This window comes from Artemia sp. Qi Xiang Cuo, chromosome 4, assembly GCF_049724085.1.
Source record: "Artemia sp. Qi Xiang Cuo chromosome 4, ASM4972408v1, whole genome shotgun sequence".
Classification (NCBI taxonomy): domain Eukaryota; kingdom Metazoa; phylum Arthropoda; class Branchiopoda; order Anostraca; family Artemiidae; genus Artemia; species Artemia sp. Qi Xiang Cuo.
In genome coordinates this window covers 12,384,657-12,408,032 of record NC_142797.1, presented here as the reverse complement: position 1 = coordinate 12,408,032, position 23,376 = coordinate 12,384,657, and the positions used below count along the sequence as shown (strand labels likewise).

Here is a 23,376-nt window from a genome sequence, read left to right as displayed (position 1 = left end):
GATAAAGTTTAGTTCTGCTGTGATGTGGGAGAACAAACGTTTAGGGTACGATCAACGAGAGAAATTAAGACAGCTTTTTTAACTTGTCGGGGGTGGTTTGATTTAAAATGCAAATATCTATCATTTTTTGTTGGTTTTCTATAAATAGTAAAATTGAGTTTTTCAAAACTATGAATAATTAACACATCTAGGAATGGGATTTTGTTTGCGATTTCTATTTCTAAAGTATGTCTAAATTTCTATCATGTATATTAAGGTAATCTATAAAACCCTTAAGTTCATTTTCCCCATAATTCCATAGTGAAATTACCTCATCCATGTAACGTCCCCAAAAGATATGTTTCACGAAATACGAATCTAATAACCAATTTTAAATATGTTCCACACAAGTATTCGCCAGTAACCCGGAGAGGGGAGCGCTAATCACTAAACTATTAATTTTCTGGTAAAAAGAATTACGGAATCGGAAAGAAATTGAGTACTTGTTACAGAATTTAACCAAGGTCATTAAGACTTTGCAATCTATTTATGCTGCTGAAGATTCTATTAAATGATAATTTTCTTTTATTTTATTTTCTAGTAATTGTTCAGATACTGCTACATCAATATTTGTATATATTGAAACAATTTCAAAGCTGCTCATAATTGTATTTTCTGAGATATTTACATTTTGAGTTTTTCAACTAAATCTACCGAATTACATATATATTATTTTTCATAGTAGCCATACTTGACACTGATATCAACCTTTTCAGTATTGAATAGATTCCATAACGAGGTTTATAGTTGATGGGATTCTTTGTGGTGGAGAAAGGTTATCTTAAGAGGAGATATTTTCTTTGATCTAACAATCTTTTTCTCCTTATTGCTCTTCTTTTTTCTTCAAAGTCGTTGTTGATATCTTTCGCTTCCCACCTGGGTAGAGACTGATGAGTGAATGACTACCATGCACCCTTTTTAATCCCTTCCCATTTTGCTGAGATTTTAATTTTTTTCCAACAGCTCTTACTGAAGGTCTAATATTTTCCTTAAAACTCTCGTTGAAATTTTTAAGGGGTAGTGCAGAACCAAATAGCCTAGCGAACCAACTACCAAGACCATAGTCCAACATTGTAGTACGTCCCTTTTAATATTGCAATCCATGACCTATTCGACGAGGATTCAGAAAAGCAACAAAACAATCAATTTCAGGGCAGACAACTGGAATTCTTCTATTGTTCATCTTAAGCAATGGGTTGAAAATTACATGTAATGACGCACAAAACCTTTTATAGCTAAAAATTCTCTAAGTTCACTTCTTAGTGTTAACTGACAGAGTTTTAAATATAATGTGTTTACGCGACCGTACTGGAGATATTTTATATTGTAGTGTTGAACATTGTTTCTATACGTTTTCTCTCTAGAACACATAGAAGGGGAACATTTGAGTTACCAATTTTCGATGGTTCCACAAATGAACTGTAAATAAATATACATCTGTTCGAGGAGAAACTAGGTGCATAGTCTGTGTAGATAACATGTTTCTTGCCACCGAAATTTTCTGTTTTATTAATACGATCTTTAAAAACCGAGAAACTCACGTAAATTCTCATTGAGGAAAATTTTTTTATTCTCAAATGGATTGGTAATGTAAATTCTCCTTTGTTCTGTCGAATAGTTGAAAGTGAATCCACACTTTTAACGACTTGCATTTTTTTTTTAAATTGAGACAGCTCATGCACATTGTTGTATTCCCTGTAGGGTATAGTCGCAATAGGGTAACCATCAGAGTAAAAAGTTATCACTGCACCTTCTTCACCAAAGTCGAAGGGTCTAGTTTTAATCTTATATAGGGACTCCATTCTTGTAACATTATATGTATTCTTGATAATTCAATCGACGAGGGCAACTTCATATATACCTTCAAATTTAATGGCAGAAGAGAGTTTAATGCAAAAAATCAATCGTCATAGAATGGATCGGAAACATTAGACATCAATGTCACATTGAAATTATTGAACATTGTGTATGTCTTCAACATTTATTAAAGAATCAAATTCAGAGTTGTACTCCAGCAAGCGAACTAGAAACTGCTTCTTACCACCATGTGTTTGAGTTTTTAATACTTTTTCCATTTGATAAAAACCCCTGTCTTTAAATTTTTTAAATCATAGCAATAAAATCCTCACAAAATCTTATCATCTTTACTGCCTCGTTGTCGATAGGTAACGGATTTGGTCTCTAGAACTTTTGAAACTTTAAAAAGTTCAGTAGACCATAGGTAATTTCCTTTTTCAAAAATAGTGCTCGTACGATTGATTTAAACTACATCATCGACAGAGAAGTCACTTTTAATTCCACTTTCATTGCCAAACGAATAATATTGTTTGAGAAAAATGTCGAGTGTATTGTCACCATGATGAACTTCAAGAGGACTAAGATTGGACAGGAAGCGATGAGGACGTTGATTGTAAACATGCATTATTTTATCCAAATCATGAATAAAAGGCGGTAGTATTTTTGAGTATGCAATATCTGGAAATGAGAAGACGAATGGTTCTAATCAATCGTTCAGCCAATGCGGCCTTGATTGGGGTATGACTATGATACAACTTTGTACCACAATTCAATAGAATTTTGTTTGCATACGGATTAAAAAATTCACTTCCTCAATCTCTCTGAATATTACAATAAGAATCTTGGCCTGGTATTGTCTCTAGAGCAATTAAAATCTCCTCCCCATGCTAAGATTTCAATAAATTATTAGAAGACGAATGGTTAGACGACGAATTATTAGAAGACGAATTATTAGAAGACGAATTAGAAATTAGAAGACAAATGGTTCTCATCAGTTGTTTAGCCAATGCAACCTTGATTGGGCTATGACTATAATACAACTCTCTACCATATTTCAATTGAATTTTGTTTACATACGGATTGAAAAATTCACTTCCTCAATCTGTCTGAATTTTATAATAAGAATCTTGGCCTGGTATTGTCTCTAGAGCAATTAAAATCTCCTCCCCATGCTAAGATTTCAATGAAATTGCATAGGAGTAGCGACTAAAAAATACTAATCGCAAATAGAATGTACTTTTAGGGTTTATTGTATTGTCGCTGTACCTCATCCAGAGTCATAAGATCTGCTTGCATGATTTGCAGTGGGTATAAGGTCTTTGTTTTTTGATTAATCAAGAAAAAATTTTTGCACAAAATAAGTTTTTCAAAAAAAGTAAAGAACTCCATTAAACCAAACATGAACAAAAATAGAATCAAATAATCTACCATGCTATGTCTCATTACGCTCTACCCTGCGGTGACTATAAATGGATCAATGCCCCTCAAGCCTCCAATTTTTTTTTCATTGACAGTGTTGAGGACAATGGCCCGGTTGGATGTTTTATTTTAATTTATGGTGAGATACCAGTGGAGCTTCACGATTTGGTATAGGGCTTTTGTTTTTCCTTGCATTCATAGACCTTTATCTAGGGACACTTTGAGTCCCCGCAATAGACTTTTGGTCGAGGAGGAGGGAAAATATTGGACACTTTCAAAACAAAACTTGTTGCCACTTCCTGCCAATAAAAATTATTGTCGTACATCCTGTGGTGTTAAAATGGATGCGTGACAATGGTTTCAATGCCATAAATATTCATAGAGCCGTTCAATTTAGTCAAAAACCTTATTTGAAAACGTTTCTTGACACTTTTGTCAAGAAACGTTCTGAAGCGAAAAAAAGGTCGAAAAAGAAATCTATAAACTCATTTAAGTCTTGATCGAGAGTTCGTTGTGTAGAAACCTTTTCCTTGGATATTAAACTTTTAATAAAGTAAAATTTCAACCTGTGCAATTCCCTACAGACATTTATAATCGGCTTATTTTATTTATCTGATATTGTCATTTTTTCTGCCTGAATTTAAATTCTCTTGGGACCTAATGAGTACAGAGACTTAGACAGCAAGATTTAATTATCTTAAAGGTGGAAAGTACGCCCGAATTTTACAGTGCAGTGTTGCCACCTTCTTTACTGATTGAAAAAAAGCCAAAATTTAAAAGTAGTTTCCGGAACTGAACAGGCAATTACGCTGCGATAAAGGTGACAGGAGAGAAGTAAGCAGAAGAGGGGTGAGAGAGTTGTCTGCAAGGGCCGTGATACCCGCTGGGCTTGCCCCTTAAATTGCGAGGACAATGTAGACAGCCTTCAACGCTTCGCTTAGTTCTGTCGTAAGCAACGACCTGCCTAACCTTGGACTGTGACTTCGGATATGCCTCCGTAATTTGACGTGGCGATGGCAAATTATCGGTATAAATATTTGCCGGTACTGAACTTTGTTGAAACATGTCTAAGGCATCAGGATATTACGAAAGATTCAGTAATCAGCACAAGAGTCAAGTTCTATACTCGTGAACAAATTCGTGAAGCCCATGACGAGTTGAACAATATTGTGGATGCACACGATGGAAATCTGTTGAAAGATAGAAGGTCCCAAATTGGCCGTGATGTGCTGTTCAGGGACATGTATGACACGGTGAAAGCTCTACGGAACAAAAGTGAGCTTAATGTCAGGTTCACGATTTGGAAAATTTCTGAAACGCCCCGTATCCCACAGGATGTGATCACATCCATGACGGTCCGCGTAAACGAGTGTGTCGAAAAGCTAGAAACAATGATTGATCAATGCAAAGCTGCTCTACCCCAGCCTTCTGACTGGCCCCCGCTCCCAGCACCTGAAAAGCCGCTCAATCGGGTGTTCATTAGTGGTCTAGCCTCTGAAAAGACTGAGTCGTGTTCAAATCAGATACGGTTTATCGAGGAGTTTATAACCCCTGAGCATGCGCAGAAGATTCAGCAGATGAAGTCTGGCTTAGTGGCTTATATCAAAACGGACTCTGCTGCTCAAGCCCTAAGTGATTCGTTATCCAAGATATCTGATATTAAAGTGAAATACCAGAAAGAAAAGTTCATGGCTATTCCAAAATTCGTTCCACCGAGTACTATCCCAGAAGAGATAATTGCCGGTAACCCCAATATCACATAAGCTAAAAGATATGAGACTTCATAGACAGTTCGACTTGCGTTTGCTGATGTATCTTCACGTGACAGGGCTATACGGCAAGGTATCTATGTTGAGTACACCCATCTCAAAGTAACGGCGTTTAAAGAAATTCCAAAAAGGTGCTTCAAGTGTCAGTCGTTCGAACACTTGGCTTGAGAATGCAGCAACCAACCTTCCTCCCCCAGCTGTGCAGGCCCCCATGAATCGACTAAAGAAGCCCCGTGTCTATCGGACAGTGTTAAGTGTGCCCTCTGCCCCAACGGAAAGAACGAGCACCCAAGCTATAGCCTGTTCTTCCCAGCTGAAAGAAAAGCTATGAACAAAGCGCCTCAGCCTCGAAAATGAACAAGCTAAAGGTCTTTTGCCGAAAGATCTACGGTCATAACGCTGGGAAAATAGACTATCTAAGTGGAATCTGCTCCAATTATAATGTAATTTGTGTGCAGGAGCATCTGCTTACCAACGACAATTTTGCTCTGTTCCAGTCCTTCCCAAGCAAATCCTTTATCATGCCTGAAGCTAAACGACAATTTACGCGAGGAAGACCAAGCGGAGGCACCGCTGTTTTAGTGGACGACCAGATCCCCTGTAGGCTGTATAAGTCCTGCGACTATTACACTTCTGTGGAATTTGTTCGGTCGTCTAACTTTTTCCTAATCAATGTATATCTTCCAACAAACCTGAATAACGATCAATCTGAGAAATGCTATGCCGAAGCGTGTAGTCGTTTAAGAAGACTCCTGTGCGGAATCGGCAACAGACGTTTTCTAATCTGTGGAGATTTCCAGTGCAACCCATCTGTACCTGATAAACTAACAGACCTTCTTCTAGCAGCATTACCACACGGGGTATCTGTTTGTGACAAAGATCAGCAGTTTACCTATATACACAATAGTGGATCTACGAATAACATTGACCACGTGGTAACAAACTTCCCACTAATGGAAAGGGTCGGTGTTTATTCCGACCATACCTGCAGGGATCATTTGGGTCTATCCTTCTGTATCCCATTTCAGTTGGCCGCCACCAGAGCAGCTAATAAACACTTTACAAAAGCTGAGTGGAAAAAGATAGACACCGTGGTTTATCAATACACCTGTGACACAATCTTGAGTAAAATTAAAGCACCGCATCAGCTGTCACTGCACGGTGTACGAGACCCGGTCGCATTAAACTTTTACTGTGAGGAAATTTGCCACGCCCTGAAAACCGCGGAAAAGTTAGCCGTCCCTAGCCGGAATGTCCGTCCTGGTCCTCAGAAACCAGGGTGGGGCAAGTGTCCTTTGGTAAAACAAGCGAAAAAACGAGCAAAATTGTGGTACAATATTTGGAAAGAGTCCGACAAGCCCCGATCAGGGCTGATCTTCCAGTTGTTTCGGAGCACGAAGAAAAAATTATCTTAATCTAACTGAAAAATTAAAAAGTGAAGAAGCTGATAAATTTTCTAAACAGGCGGCAAAAGATCCAAATGTAATGTGAAAGCTCTTCAAAAGATCTCAAACTAGTGCTAAAACGTGCTGGTTTTTAATCCATCTCTGAAATTTAACCAAATTTAACCTAACCTAACCTAAACTAACAAAATCTAACCTACCGTTAAATTATACCATCATAGCTTGCATAAGAGTGAACAAGCTGACTCGCAAAGCTAATTGAATTCAAGCGGAGAAATAAAAACTCCGGACATTCATCGGTGAATGTCAACATTAAAATATACATATGTTTATATATATATATATATATATATATATATATATATATATATATATATATATATATATATATATATATATATATATATATATATATATATATATATATATATATATATATATATATATATATATATATATATATATATATATATATATATATATATATAAAAAATATATATATATATATATATATATATATATATATATATATATATATATATATAAACATATGTATATTTTAATGTTATATATAGGGAATTCTTTATATAGGGAACTCTTAATTCTTTTATATATAGGGAATTCTTTTCATAACATAGTGAAGATAATTTGATTTGAATGAATTTTTCGGCCCTATGTCCGAGGGCCGTCCTCAGCAAAACAAAAATATATAAAAGAAGAAAGACTCACAGCAACATGCGAACAATAAGACTAAAATGCAAAATTTTTCAAAACAGTTCTGTCATCCTTCCTCCAGCGAAGTACAACCAGGACTGATAAATAAAGTAAGGTAAAACATGGCAATTCAATGAAATGATTGAAAAATAATTAAAAACACGTTCTTATTGCTAATCCTGCCTTTTTGGCAGCTAACCTCAAATGTTTTTTGACCGGTTCTATATTAATGTCTACTGGTTTTCTAAAATATTTTGTAAGGTTGTTTTTCGTTAAATTTGTGTATAGAGCGTTTAGTGAATATTCTCCCTAGTCCCTATTTAATGAAAGACTATTGCTAACTTTAAGTTTGATTTCAATTGCTTCTCGACCTGTTTTATACCTAGGTCTTTGCTAATAAGGGCAGATTCTTCAAAAAGTATTTTGAGGATAGGATTTTCAAAAACATTTTCAAAAACTGCCTAAGGCAGAATAAAAAAAACAAAAACAGTAGCAGTATTAGAAATTAGAGCTTTGGTAATATCATATTATGTTATTTATGTTTATTTTCGCTAAATTCGGGTGAGTACTACCTACATAGTATTTGCCACAGTCGTATGGTATTTGATATACCCCTCTTTGGCGAGCAGTTGGGGTTTTATCTTATTCAGAATTTAGGAAATTTATGATTTTGAAATTACTGGTAAGTACAGCATATCCGTAGTTATGTGATCAAACTTTTTTAAAGTTTGTAGGGATTTTTGGGATGCAAAGAAGGTAAATTAGATTTCAAGGCTTGTCGAGAATCTCACAAGGTATACTACCATTGATTTTATGGGATAATTTCTGTTCGTTTTAATTTTAATGTCATTCCTTTAGTTTCAGTTGAAAACTTATGGAGCTGTTTAAGGGCGCATTTAAAAGCTTATATTTATGCCTAATCGCTTTATAAATTTGACTTAATAGCACATTACCATAAAGTGCACTTACCGTTTTTTCTTCCCTTTTTTTTTTTTTTTTTTTTTTTTAATGACCAAAGTGCCTTTTTCAATGAAATGACCAAAAAAAAAGTTTTTTTCAAAACTTAGGCAATAAAAAAAAAAAGGGGGCAAGGACGTCCCTTCCCTTTAATTACTTTGCCTTATGTCAACAACATTACCGGTGAATGTCTGAAATACCATTTTTTCTCCTTTGATATACTCGGCGTTGCCAGTCAACTTTTTCAGTTTTATTGAAGGTTTGAGGATGACAGATTAGGCTATATTAGGTATGGTTAGGATTGCTTAAATTAGGTTTTTAACCCATTTCTGATATTTATAGCCAAATTCAACCAAACCTAACCTGTTCTGTTTGTTTCGAGTTCCCTCAATTACCGCCATTAGAACTAGCACACAAGCTTCATCGCAAGGTGAAGTTTGAAGGTTAATTCAAAACTGTTGATCATTCAAGCTTAATTTTTGTTAGATTTTAGTTGAAAGTTTTAGTTTTAGTTTATTTGTTTTCGCAATAATATTTTACTTTTAAGATGAGTAGGTGATTTATGAAACTTACTAAGTGGGTTTGGAGGGGGAGTATATGTGAGGGGTTCTTATAAACCTCCAGTCAAAGGCTTTATACCAAAAATAGTGCAATGGTAGTGTTTTATGCTTCCAAACTCTTCCACTTAAGAAGTGGCACCAAAAGTGCCATTTTTAGTGCTATATGGCACTTATGGATGGTAAAATTGATAAAAAGCACGTAGATATGAGTAATAGCTTTAAAATGAGTCTTCCCGGGATATGCTTTTAAAAATGAGTGCAGCACATTTGCAAAAATAATGGATTATCTAAAAATTAATATAAGAAAAGACAAACCATGATTGAAAAAAGAATCCAAGGAGGAATCCAACGCATGATAATCTAGTTTGAAGTCCAGCGCTGTAGTAACAGAACCACACCTCTAATAATCTAATTGACTATACTGGTGTTTGTAGGACTTTAATTGCGTAGCTTATTAAGGAAGACTGGAGGAGGGACATGTGGAAGGTATTCTTGCAAACCTCCAGTTAAGGGTTTTGGATCATAATTATTATAATTATTCTGTTTTATACTTTCGAGATTTTCCACTTAAGAAGAGGCACCAAAAGTGTTGTTTTCAGTGCTATTTCTTACTTAAGAATTGTAGAATTGATAAAAGCACCTTTATATGAGCAAATGTTTTCAAATGAACCATTAGACATCACTCTAAGAAGTTATGGTAGCCCAATAGCCCCAGCTTTTCCACTTGAGACCTGACTCAAAAAGTGCCGTTTTTAGTGCCATTTGGGACTTGCAGATGGAGGAATTTGTTGGAAGAACGTAGATATGAGCAATATGTTTTATATGAGCTATCAAAAACCTATCTACGATGTTCTGGTAGCCCGCTAGCCCCACCTCTTGAGAAATGGCATAAAAAGTGCCTTTTTTCGTGTCATATGGCACTTGCGGATGGCGGAATTTATTTAAACAACATAAATGTGAGAAATGGCTTTTGAATGAGATCTTAAGCATCTCTCTATGATGTTCTAGTAGCCCAAAAGGTCTGGAAAAAAAGACGAAGAAAAGACCGTTTTAACGATTTTTAACTTTTAGTTACTATGGGCTGTGGTTCGCTCTTTACTAGGTTGCAGCTAATGCTTCTACCATGATAAAGAGTTCATTGCAAATTCTCCCAAGAAACTAGATCATATTAAAATCTGTGAAGTCTAATAGATGGTAGAATTTGTAAAAACCTAGTAAATATACGCAATATTTTATAATTGAGCCGTTAAACATCTATCTTCGATGGTGTGGTAGCCTGCTAATGTTTCAGTAAATTACTGGTGAGCAGACGATTTAAGAAACTTACTAAGGGGTTTGGGAGGTGGAGCGTGCGGTAAGGGCTCATGTAAACCTCCAGTTAAGGGTTCTGGAACATAATTATCACAATAGTACCTGTTTTGTACTTCAGAACTTTTCCGCTTATGAAGTGGCACCAAAAGTGTTGTTTTCAGTGCTATATCGCACTTACTAATCGCAGAATTGATATAAAAAAAGCACATTGATATGAGCAATAGCTTTCAAATGAGCCTTTAAACATAACTCTTATAAGTTTCGCTAGCCAAATAGCCTCAGCTTTTCCACTTGAGACATGGCACAAAAAGTGCCGTTTTCAGTGCCATTTGGAAATTATAGATGCTGGAATTTATATAAAGAACGTAGATATGAGCAATATCTTTTATATGAGCTATAAAAAATATGTCTAAGATGTTCTGGTGGCACCACCACTTGAGAACTGGCACAAAGTGCTATTTTAGTGCCATGTAGCATTTGCAGATGGCGGAGTTTCTAAAAATCACGTAGATATAAGATATATATATTTTGAATGAGCGATTAAGAATCTCTCTATGCTGTTCTAGTAATCGGCTAGGCCTGGATAAAAAAAAAAACAGAAAAAAAGGAGACAAATCAGCGCTACCGATGCAAAAAAGCCATTTCCTTGCTGCTCAAGGACGGGGACTATAATTTCTCTGGATGAGGTTTTCGGCCATGCTGATTCCAATTGTACACTTTTCATTTTGATTTGACGCCATTCCCGAGAGTTTTCAGGCTTTTTTTCGACATCACCAGAAATTTCTTTTTGCAATAAACTTTTATTTTTAATACGAATTGAAATAATAGTTACCATTCGGGAATCAGTGTCAAATTTTGTTCACTAGGCAGTTTTTTTCAAAGCTCGTTTATTAACTTTTAGTTACTATGGACTGTGGTTCACTCTGTACTAGGTTGTAGCTGCCGCTGCAACCATGATTAGATAGAAATTTTAGGTCATACAAGTTATCTGGTTTTATATTGACGGGAGAATTAACCTTTTTTTATTGTTGTAAAGGGTATCTATAAGACTAGCCCTAACTTTGTCTGGGTCGGAAATAGATGTATAAAATTTGTGCATAGAAGACTCTAGAGAGAAAGTTAAATTTAATTTCCTCTCTAGAGTCTTTTGTGTAACCAAATATTTATTTATGCTGTGAGATTTGTTTTCTTGCATGTACATAACTTTTATTTCTTAGAATGATTCTTTAGGACCCCGAACAATCCTAAAAAAGGACAGTGCATAGGCAGGAGCGTAGCTCCAGCATTTTTATTGCGGGAGCGGGGGGGGGGGGGGCAAGAGGGGTCCATATCCGGAGAGGCAAGGGGCATGTGCTAAATAATAATTTTTTCTAAAATGTATTGGGGGTGGGGAAAGAAACGACGCCACTGCCCATAGGTGGATAATATGGAATCTTGTGCACAATGAAAAGCCGAACAGCGAAACCGAATCCAGGCCAACCATAACAGAAAAATTTCCAACGTCGAAACACAAGCTCTCGAAGTTAACGATTAGTTTTTAACCTACGTACTATGTAACCCAGATTTTGATGTACCTTAAATCTTACAGTTAGTGTATCTTATAAAAGTTTATTGCATTCTTGATTCTTCGCTGGGCTATAGCAAAAGTTCAAATTTCTACATAACTATTAAATGATTCCAAACTTCAGAATTAAGAAGCATTATTTGATGAAATATTCCAAGTGACTTTTTGTTTCAGTCTATTGTTTGTAAAATATATTTACAAATTTGGCAGTTTTTTTTGTTTTTTTTTTGGGGGGGGGGGAATAGGCTACAAGTTTAGAAATAGAGAGAATAGATATATAATTCAGAAATTAGACTATTTATATTTTTAAATTAATATAATGTATTACAGGTAATTACTTGGTAAAAAAAAGAAAAAAAAATGCTTGTTCCTAATTTAGTAACTGAGGTAAATGAGCACTTGAACAAGGTCTAGAACTTACTCATCCATCCAATCACCTAGGACAAAACAGTACATCCAACCCGATAATCTGGAAATCAAGTTCAAAATAGAGCAAAATCAGCACTAATAAGTATAAGTCATTGTCCGAAAACCTAGCCATAGCATCTTAAGTCTACAAAATTTAAAATTTATTATATATAAATTTCCAGTCTTACAATTTGCAATACAGACAAAATCTTTGTGATTCGGCATTGCAAGGAATTACTCATCGTTCCCAACTTTCCCAACGTTCCCAACAAAATAAAATCTTGAATTACTGAGTTTACAGAAATTAATATCATGGCATCTTAAATATTCAGTTTATTTTCATATCCTAATGTCAGTTTTTTTTTGCAAGACTAAATCAATCAGTATTCGATGTCATTAAAAATGGTGAAGAAGGGTGGCATCGAAGGACTTTTGAAAGGAGACATTCTACTTCTCAGACGAATTAAAGTCATTGCGTGCTCTGTAAAATTTGGCGATTTCGGCGAGTTGTGGCGATTTAAAATTTGGTGATTTAGTTGTGATAATCGGAAATCAGTAAGGGAGAGTTAAAAGAAATTAATATTTTACGAGTTTCAGGTCTTTTTAATTTCCGTTTTTTTTTTAGTTTCAGGTCAGGACTAGTTGACCTCCAATCAGTTTCGACTATAAAAAAGGGCATTAGCCCTTTCAATTTTCAATCAAATGAGCCCTTTTCGAAGTTCCTACGACAACTCCTTCGATACGAAGTGCCCTGGTTTAAACAAAAGAAAAAAAAAATAATAATACACTGCATCCACATCGATCTTTACTATAAAAATGTCAAGCCTTCCAATCACTTTCGACTATTAAAAGGGCACTATCCATTTGACCTCCCACCCAAAAAGAAATATGGCACTATCCAAAACGAAAAAATGATATTATTTAAATTATTATGAATATAAGGGGGTTGCTCCTTCCTTAACACCTCGCTCTTTATGCTGAAGTTTGAGTTTTACTCAGAATCTTTAATAATGACTCTTGAAACACAAGGGCCGTTTAATTAGAACAATAAGACACTTTTTGAAAAGTGCTAAAAAAACATTAGCGTAAAGAGCGAAGTGTTAAGGAGAGGGCAACCCCCTTTATATACATAATAATTTCTGTTCGTTTAAGTTTTAATGCTGCTCCTTACTTTCAGTTGAAAAACTTGTTTTTTTTTATTTAATGAGCTAACAAAAGAGGGATGAAAACAAAATGTTCACTTTTGCCAAAATGGAACAATTGTCATTTTTGACATATTCCCTTTGCTTTACTTTTAAATACATTAACTAAACAGTTGGTGGTAACGAATTGCAAGTAAGGAGCGACTCGGCCCAGTAGTAACTGAAACTCTAAAAGCGGAATTTTGATAACAATAGGTACATCAAAAGAATTGGCTTTTTTATGTTCATTCAGAATATGTAAAATTCATTGAGTTTAATGTTACCCATTAGAAGTACGAGCCCAAGAAAATATATATGATTTTCGAAAATGGGGGGAACACCTCCAAAAAGTAAAAGAATCTTACTGCAAATCGTAAATCACCATGTCTTTGGGGATGACACGACTCCTGACAACCTCTGGGGAAAGGGCTGTAAGTTATGAAATTTGCCTATTGTTTACATATAGTATTTGTTATTGGGAAATAAGTGAACATTTTTCGGGATGGGGGAACTTTCTGTAAGGGAAGGGGAGAGGGGGGTATTTTCTCTGTCGACAATTTTCCGTGGGGATGGAAGTTTCCTGGGATGAACCTTCAAGAGGAAATTTTAGACGAGGAATTTGAAGAATTCCTATCCGAAATTCTTTTTATTTGTCTTACTTTCTCTTTACTGGCTCAATTTCACATGTGCAAATGTTCCAGGAAAATTGTCCGGAGGAAATTTTCAAATAGGTTGGAATAGTCTAGGGAATTTTTCCTTGGGGGAGATTTTCTGTGGGACAAATTCTCAATGGGGAAATTTTTTGCTGCAGCAAATCTCTATGGGGGAATTTTTTGCGGCATAAATTCTTCATAGCGTAATTTTCCGCGGTAGAAAGTTCCCATTGGCATTGTTGTAGAGATTGTACAACATTGGTTTATGGTTAATCCAGCAGACAGCCGATGAGCATTTGGTCCTGGAATTGTGACATAAAATGTGACTGGATCATTTTGAACGTAGTTTTTTCGCAAAAATCCTTGCTTGGTCAAAAAGCAATTTGAATGGAATAAAGCAATGCACACTTCTGACTGTGTCTACTAATCATAATCTTATTTTTACACCAATTTTAACCTGTGTAATGTTGAAGAAGAAACATTTGAATAAATGCTAAGAGTAGACATAGGTACAGTTTTATCTCCCAGCCATTGAAATGATCATAGAAAATCACCAACTATTCAGATAGAATATCTAAAATTATGAAGCTCTATATACATTTGTTTCGTCTGAAAAACACTTTTCCGAAAGGTTTAGTATATACTTTTAATACCGTTTTAATTTATTAGTACCTTCTGATCTACTACTACTAATAACTCATGGTAGCACCAAGCCACACATCTACGCACGCTCCTCCTCCATCCCAAACTGTGAAAAATAGAAAGTCTTTGAGGTGTCAAAGCTAAATACCTCTTTTCCAGAAACAAACTTGATGAAGTTCTTATTTAAATTAGGCATTAGAAATGCTCTTAAGCTCTAAAAAAAGCCAAAAGTCCTAAGCAATTTTTTCACCACGTAATCAAAATCAGCCACTTATATCGTGGCTGATGTTTAACGCTCTAAAATAGTGCTGAACAATGCTGGGAAGTGAGTTCCTGGTTTTCAATTGGTGTGAAAGCAGCCAGTTTAAAATATACTGTTTAAAATATAATGATATATAAAAGAAAGAATTCCTGAAACGTTGATCAATTTTTAATTTTCCAATGCATTAACGACAAAAGAAAAATTGTTTAACATGGATTCTGTGTTTAGTGATGTCTAAATAGCACTCAGGCCATTACAGGGATTAAGAGGTGGACGTCCTAATCTTTTTGTGGAAAGTTCTTATCATTTTAAGTTTTACTTGATTAACCAATTTAAGTTCTGTTTATTTTAGTGCTTATTCATTCATTTACAGTAATTTTTGCTCAATCCCATTTAGGCATTTCGTAACTTCAATTCCCTCTGAGATTACTCTTAAGTTACGCATGGTTTTATATGTAATATGCTTGCATATTATATAGACTCAGGAATGCAGGTATAAGAGAGGATAAAGTAGTTAACATATTCCTCTATGGTTAAAAAAAGAAAAAAAAATCAGGGTTAAATAAACAGGCACAACTGTTAAGTATAGGTTTGTAAAAGACAGGTTTAATAAAAATAATTGGTTCTTATGACAGTTGTTAAAGAAATAATTATTTCTGACCAAATTTATGTTTAAAAATTATTCGAAAGTGAATTACTATATGGTGATAACAAAAAAGTGACTTTTATTGCCTTTGCTACAGTAAAACTTATGGTAAAGCGATAGAATATACTTTTGAGGAGGACACTCCCCCACAACCCTCAGGGTAAGGGTTTTAAGTTATGCCCTGGGGGCATATAAGGTTTTTATGGAAGGTGTTGTCGTAGAAACTTCAAAAGGGGCTAATTTGATAGGAAATTCAAAGGGCTAGGACCCTTTTTAATAGTTGAAACTGATTGGAGGGCAACTAGCCCCCCCCCCACCCATCATTCCCCCAAATTCATCCAATCAAAACTTGGAGATAGCCATTTTTTTCAGCGTAGGCTAGTTGATTTCCAGATAGAAAACATGTTTTTCAGGAGGACACTCTCCCACAACCCTCAGGGCAAGGGTTTTAAGTTATGCCTTGGGGATATTTAAGGTTTTTATAGAAGGCGTTGTCGTAGAAACTTTAAAAAAGCTAATTCGGCTGGAGATTCAAAGAGATGCTGTTTTTTTGAACAGTTAAAAGTGGTTAGAGTACACGCCGGCCCCCCCCAGTTCCCCCACCCCCAACATTCCCCAAAACACAACCAATCAAAATTTTGAGATAGCCATTTTGTTCAGCGTAGTTGATTTCCAGATAGAAAATATGGTTTTGAGGAGGACACTCCCACACAACCCAACCACACAACACGTGAATTTAATTATTTGAATCCAAATAGTTTTATTAACTTTACGAAAGGATATAATAAAAATAAAGTTACAAAACATTGTAGAAAATGTGACCCTGACTTTGCATACCAAGATGAATACAAGTTTAATCCTGACGACCTATTGCCACTTACCATTTCTGATGAGTACCTATACTTGGAGGAATGAATTTAAAGGGAACAGCGTTTTGTATATACACATTTTATTAATAAACAAATTTACAAATATTTTTAAAGTATTTCATTCTTAGGGCACCGAAATTTATATTATAGAGGTAGGAAATAGCCTTTTGCATTAGAAAGTCGTTCAATCGAGGATCGTCACCATAAATGCTAAGAAATTCACTGCAAGTATATAAAAAGGACACATTTTAGACATTTGGGACATAAAGTGGAAACATTATCCATGGTAGCATCAAAACCAAATTACGGAATGGTCTTCTAATGCAAACGACTAGCTGTAGGTCAAGCAACTTATTTAGCGTTCTGGAACGTTGCTGGAATCCTGGATTATACATTTTGAAATCCGCAAGAAATACTCCGATTGGTAAATAGCTAGCAAAGAAAGAAACAAGGCTGACTCTCATGCTGAACATAATTTTCAAGATGAATTCTCGCTAGAAGACTAATCTTAAGCTCCCACAAATTATTTTTAGTGTTTACTTATTTTTATGAGTTTTATGCTTGTATTAAATGTTTTTTTTTTCATTTTCAATCTATTTGATGTTGACTGGCCGCTTTGAAATATGTTTCCAAAGCGTCATTTGATCAATATCCCAATTGATAAGAATGTTCTGAGATTTCAAGATGGACATATTTTGGACATATTTAAGACGACATATGGAAATCTTTTGGCTAAAAATGACATAATTTTGGATACTCAGGGGACATATTTATGGACCAAAAAGTTGGCAACTCTGAACATAATGAGAAACAATTTAAAAATTATTTTCTAACTTTAAACAAGAAATTACTCAAAATAAACTGTCTATGTTGTATTATGTAAAATGTTTTTTTACTAGCGATTCTAAAAATACAATTTGAATACTATCATTTAAGAGTGTTTTTTTTCAATTTATTGTTTTATACTTTGGACGTTTAAATGTTTCCGAATGCCGCTTTTTTGATGAGCCCATGCGTGATAAAAACAGGAGAAATGTTGATGGTAAAAAATTTCTTTACTGCGTAAAAACATAAAAAAGATGTCACAGTAATTTGAAATGTCTCAAAAAAAATATATGAAACTATTGACAGGGTGTTTTGATTTTTTTTAATTCAATTTTTTTATTTACAAGCTAAAACAACAGCTAAATAAATGATGACCACCCCCAAAAAAGATGAAAAAAAGCACTTGCAACGGAGTGGTAAGAACGATGCGAACCGTCCTGAACGACGATTTGATAGCCCCAAATTGATTATTTATATTTTTTCTTAAAAAGGCTCCATATTTTATTTTGTTTTTTAAAATTGCCAGCCTAAGATTTTCTCGCCTGGAAAAACGATCTAAATAGGCCACGAGCTTGAACAAATTCGTCTAGAGCCTGAATTTTGGAGAACAAATATCATATGAACGAGATCATATTTAAGAGCAAATTTCAAGAGCATAAATTACATCGTTTTCTCCCCCCCCCCGGAAATGGTGGTATCGTTCTTAGTATATATGATACATGGAAAATTACAAAAGATAACGAATGGTTCTGAACAGCTAAAGAAAAAGGTATTGAACAAGAATAAATAAAAATCACATTTAATTGCAAACAAAAATGTTGCAAAACAAAATTTACTGTTAGAAGACAAATAAAAACCACATGGAATAAAGAAGCGTATTAGTCTAGCTTTTGTGATTATGCGAAGGATTAACAGGGAAAAGGAATTGATTTTTAACATGTGACACGAGCCAAATTGCACAAAGTTACAAATAACTCCGGACAGCAAAAGAAAAAGGCAAGGAACAAGAAATAGCGAAAATAACATGAAACTACCGTCAAAAATAAGACTTAAAACTAAAGAATAAAACAAAATTATGCTATTGCGTAATTTAGGTAAAAATTTTAGAAAATATAATGGATATAAAATATAAGGCTCTATTCAAAACCTGATATTTGCCATCGCCAGGAACTCGGACAGGCTGTCAGACCATCGTTTCTTCGGTCGGCCGCGAGGTCGCTTCCAACCGGCTTTGACAGGGTCGAAGTCATGGATCGTTTTCGCAGGTATGTGTGGAGGCATTCGAAGTAGATGTCCGAACCATCGTAGTGTTCACTCGGCTGCTTGGGTCGAAAACCGAGACTGCTTGGTGAGCTGCAGCAGCTTCTCATTGCTGACAAAGTCGAACCATCGTAGACCTTCGATCCTCCTCAGGCTCTTCGACTGAAAGACATCAATTGCCTTGAGGGTTGCGGCTGAAGCTTGCCACGTCTCAGCTCCATAGAGCATCACAGAGCCGATGAGGGCGTTTAAAATCCGCAGCTTCGTTGTGCGACTGATGTTCGGTTTTCGCCAGAGGTGACGGTTCAGTCTGCCCATGGCAGAACACGCTTTGGATATTCTCGCTTGTAGTTCAGAAAGAAGCGAGCCATCTGAAGAAATTATGGAGCCCAGGTAGGTGAACCTTTGGACAACTTCGATGCTAGTGGTGCTATCCAGGCTAACTGAAGGATTGGCAGCAGGAGAGGATGGGTCAATGGCCATAATTTTTGTTTCAGTCCAGTTTATCTGCAGTTCTACTTTTGCAGCCTCTTCTCGTAGGATTCGAAGCGCTTCCAGCAACTGCTCCATGGAGTCCGCCAGAATGGCCAAGTCATCGGCAAAATCAGCATCTGTAATGACACGATCTCCAAACTTGAGTCCAAAGCTGAGACGTGAAGTAGTCCTTGTCATAACGTAGTCTATGATGACATTGAAGAGCTCTGGGGCAACTGCACATCCTTGACGCACTCCTGTCGTGATTTGGAAGAACGGGCTGCGTCGGCCGTTCACTTGAACACAGCTCTCCGTCCCATGGTGTAGAGCTTTGAAGAGTCTGCAGTATTTCTCGGGGAGGCCTGTCGATTCTAGAATCCGCCAAAGAGCTTCTCGGTCCACTGAGTCGAACGCAGCACGGAAGTCGACGAAGGTAAAAAAAGCTTTTTGTCGGAACTCCGTGGCTTTTTCTATGATTTGTCGGATCGTAAAAATCTGCTCGATGGTTGAACGGTCCGACATGAAACCAGCTTGCTCCGGTCGCCGGATTTTACGAATGATATTTCGACATCGATCTAGCAGGACCATTGAGAAAAGTTTTCCCGGGACAGACAGTAGGGTTTTTCCACGGTAGTTCAAGCAGTCACTTCTAGAACCTTTCCTCTTCCATAAAGGGATAATTACACCCTTCCGCCAATCTTCGGGAATTATCTCGGTTTGCCAGATTGTAGAGAACAAGGTGTGGAGAAACAGGAGCATAACAGGACCTGCATATATTAGCAGCTCCGCACTCAGGCCACAGATACCGGCAGCTTTACTGTTCTTGAGCCTTTTTACTGCATTTCCAATTTCTGATGGGCTGAAAGGCTCGTCTGGAGGAGCATCTGTTTCGTATCTTGGACTGCCAGGTTGGCTGGGACTATCAGTAGGAGGCATAGACGGGCTAGTATTGTTCAGGAGTGAGCAGAAGTGGCCCTTCCACCGCTCGAGACAAGAACCCTCATCAGAGAGAAGTGTCCCATCCCTGGATAGGACGGGTCCCAATGCTGGTGTTTTATTTTCTGTGAGATTGCGGAGGTGCTTGAACAGGCTACCCATGTCTTTCTTTTTTGCTGCTAGTTTAATTTCATTGGCTTTCCTTGCAACAAACTGAATTCGGTCTCAGTGAATAAGTCTGTTCCACACTCCATTGAGCCTTCGATAGGTGGCCATGTCCCCAAGAAGTCTTGCCCTCCGCCTTTGCTCTATGACCTGCAGTGTTTCGTCAGTTAGTCACTATTTCTTCGGGAAACTCCGCTTGCCAAGCACCAGCTGTGCTGCTTCGCTGGTCTGTGATTTAAAATACTTCCAGGCGTCTTCGCTGTTGTTGAGTGTGCCCAGGAGCTCAAAGCGATTTGATATCTCAACACTATACTTCTGGCGAGTATATGGCTCCTTTAGTTTCCCAATATCCGCTGCTACTGGTTTTCTTTCCGATCGCTGTGCATGGAGGCGAAGCTGGACATCAGCACACACAAGCCTGTGATCTGCATTTCCGAGCTCTGCTGATCTGTAAGTTCTGCAGTTCTTCAGCGATGATCTCCAGCGTTTAGAAATAATGACGTAGTCGATCATCTTCTTTGTGCGACCGTCGTTACTATACCACGTTTACTGGTGGATAGTCTTACGTTGAAAGTAGGTGTTTGCGATCACAAGTTCATGGGATCGACACAGTTCGCGTAGGCGAAGGCCGTTGTCGTTCAGTGGGTCGGGGGAAACAGGTCCAATTGTGCCACACCAAACACCCATATCATCTCGCACTGTAGCATTGAAGTCACCGAGAAGAACAGTGACATCGTGGGGGACACTGTTGACAGACATCTAGACAGAGCAGAGTAGAACTCTTCCTTGGTTACGTCGTCGGAATCGTTGGTCGGGGCATAGCATACAAAAATTGTCATCTTGCCATTCTTGTGCCTAAAGCGGGCCTTCATTATTCTGTCTGATGCAGCTTCGTGCAAGAGTAAGGCCTTTCTTGCAAGGCCGTTTAGCGCGAGGCCAACACCATTTCTTCTCATGCTCCCTCCAGACCAGACTAACGAGTGATTATCGCCTATTCGCTCTTCTCCACTTCCAGTAAGACGGGTTTCTGTGAGACCTGCAATCACCACTTTATTCTTACGAAGTTCTTGAGAAAGTAGGTTCTTTGATGCAGGTGCATTCAGGGTCAAAACATTCCAGGTGGCTATTCGAAGCCCCCTTTGGTCTAGAAGGCTTAGTCTGTCAGTTTTTCTGACGTCGTCAGCATGTCCGTTGACGCGCGTAGGTCGAGATCTTAAAAAGAGGTCCGGATCCGAGGCTATGTAGTCACTTTGCGTAGCACTTGATTTTCAGGTGGAGGGTCGCTAGCCCAACCGACCCTAGGCCTGGAATCTGATTAGAGCTAGGTTTAACCTAGATACTGATATTTAAACTTTAGTTTTTTGGGTTTAGGGGGACTAAAGGGTACCTAGGTTAGGTTAGTCTAGGTTTGGTTACGTATTTAATATATTCTATGCTTTACCCCCCCCCCCCCCCAATGTGCAAATATATAGCCCAAATTTGTTGCTAAACTATTATATTTTCATCCTGTTTTGTTTTATTTCATTATTATTAACGAAACTTCACTTCTCGCGTCTGTTCTGGAATCTCAGTTAAATAAAAAAAAAAACAAGTTTTCTTTACAATAAAAGTAAGGAGCGACATTAAAACTTAAAACAACCAGAACTTTGGCGTAAAGAGCGAGGCGTTGAGGAGGGTACAGCCCCTTTCATATACGGAATAATTTCTGTTCGTTTTAAGGTTTAATGTTGATCCTTACTTTCAGTTGAAAAAAAACTTGTTGTTTTTATTTATTACGTTCAGAATTGGTGGTAAATTGTTATAAAGACTATAGTTTTTTTTTATATTTTCAGCAAGTTTAAATCTTTTACTAGAAAAAATTTTAAGTAACATAATAATTAAGGCTCGCTGAATGGATAGGTATGAGAATAATGGATGTATTGATGTTGCATTGTGATGTTTCAATGAAAGCATTGTGCTTAATTTGGCTCAATTCTCAACCATTATCACTATGGACCACTCGCAGATACATGTAAAAGAAAAAGCAAGTTGTGATTTGTCAAAAGTGCTCATACCTGGATATTGATGTCTAGCTAAGCAAGCGTATGAATTTGACTTAATCAAACCGAGAATATTCCCACTTTCAGAAAGTGGACTTTCAGAAAATGCACTTTTTCTTACTGGAGGAACCAAGAATTTCTGGGAGAGTTACTGAAGAAAGATTTTGTTACTACTTCATTATTCAGAAAGATTTTCTTTTCTTGGTAAGTATTTTGACGATTAACTTATGGGCATAATGTTTTCCTTGAGCCCCTCCCTGTCTTAAGGTCTGGCCCAGGCTAGTAAGGAAAATACACAAAATGGGCTTTATTTTTAGAGTTTGGTATTTGCTTTTATTTTCTTTCTCGAAGGAGAAAGAAAATTTTCTCCTCTTGGTCATTATCATTGACAGTCTAGGTCTAGATTGTTTCATTTTGATTGGTTATTTACTGTGGGAAAAAGTTACGGTGCCATATGGAACTGACACAATATTCTTTTTTATACTTTCCAAAGCTCCATGTATCACAATTCAGCCTCATTAGTGAATTTCTAGCAACTTTATTTTCCATTACCATAGCCTATTCCTATTTTTCCTTCCTATGCAAGGTCATAAATTTCTGTTCACCCTTCAAGACCAAACTCATCTTGTTATAAAAACAGTGTGGAATGTATAATCCCCCGAAAAGGTGCCCCGGCAACTTAGATAATGGTTCCTGATTACATTGTTTTGTAGCTCTTTCCCTAAATTATTGTTAACAAATTTCTTCGTGAATAGCTTCGAGTCCTTTAAATTAAATAAAAAAAATTTTTTTTTTAATTGAAAATAAGGAGTGACATTAAAACTTAAAACGGAAAGAAATTATTCCGTATATGAAAGGGGCTGTTCCTTCCTCAACGCCTCGCTCTTTACTCTAAAGTTTTTTATTGTTTTAGAAAATAAAGTTGTGAGAAAGAGTCAAACCCTCTGACAGTAGGGTTCTCTGATACGCTGAATATGATGGTGTGATTTTCATTAAGGCTCTATAACTTTTGGGAGGTCTTTCCCCCTTTTTCGAAAAGAAGGCAAATTTTCTCAGGCGCTAAACTTTAGATAGGTAAGACTGAACTTGATGCAACTTCTATATTTGAAACCAACATAAGAATATGATTCTTTTGATATATCTATTGGTATCAAAATTCCGTTTTTTAGAGTTTCGGTTATTATTGAGCCGGGTCGCTTCTTACTTACAGTTTGTTACCACGAACTGTTTGATTCTGGTTTTAATTAGACTGAAAGAGCTTTGAGGCTATTTAACACAAATAGGATAGTAGTAACCATCTATTGAATTCTACGAGACACATACACCTTTTCAAAGAGAGTGAGTATCCTCTCACATGGCATATTGAATTCTACGAGACGTATAGGAAAACATTTCTACGAGACATATAGCAATCTCCATGTTATTTGCGTACGCCCCCGTACCAAACAGGTTTTTCTGGTAGAACCTTATACTTTGCGTACGC

The 23,376-nt window shown here is 36.6% G+C and overlaps 1 pseudogene; it reads left to right on the top strand.

The window, feature by feature from the left end:
- The first annotated feature begins 4,646 nt into the window (after window positions 1–4,646).
- Window positions 4,647–6,439, top strand: LOC148952784 (uncharacterized; annotated as a pseudogene).
- Window positions 6,440–23,376: the final 16,937 nt, after the last annotated feature.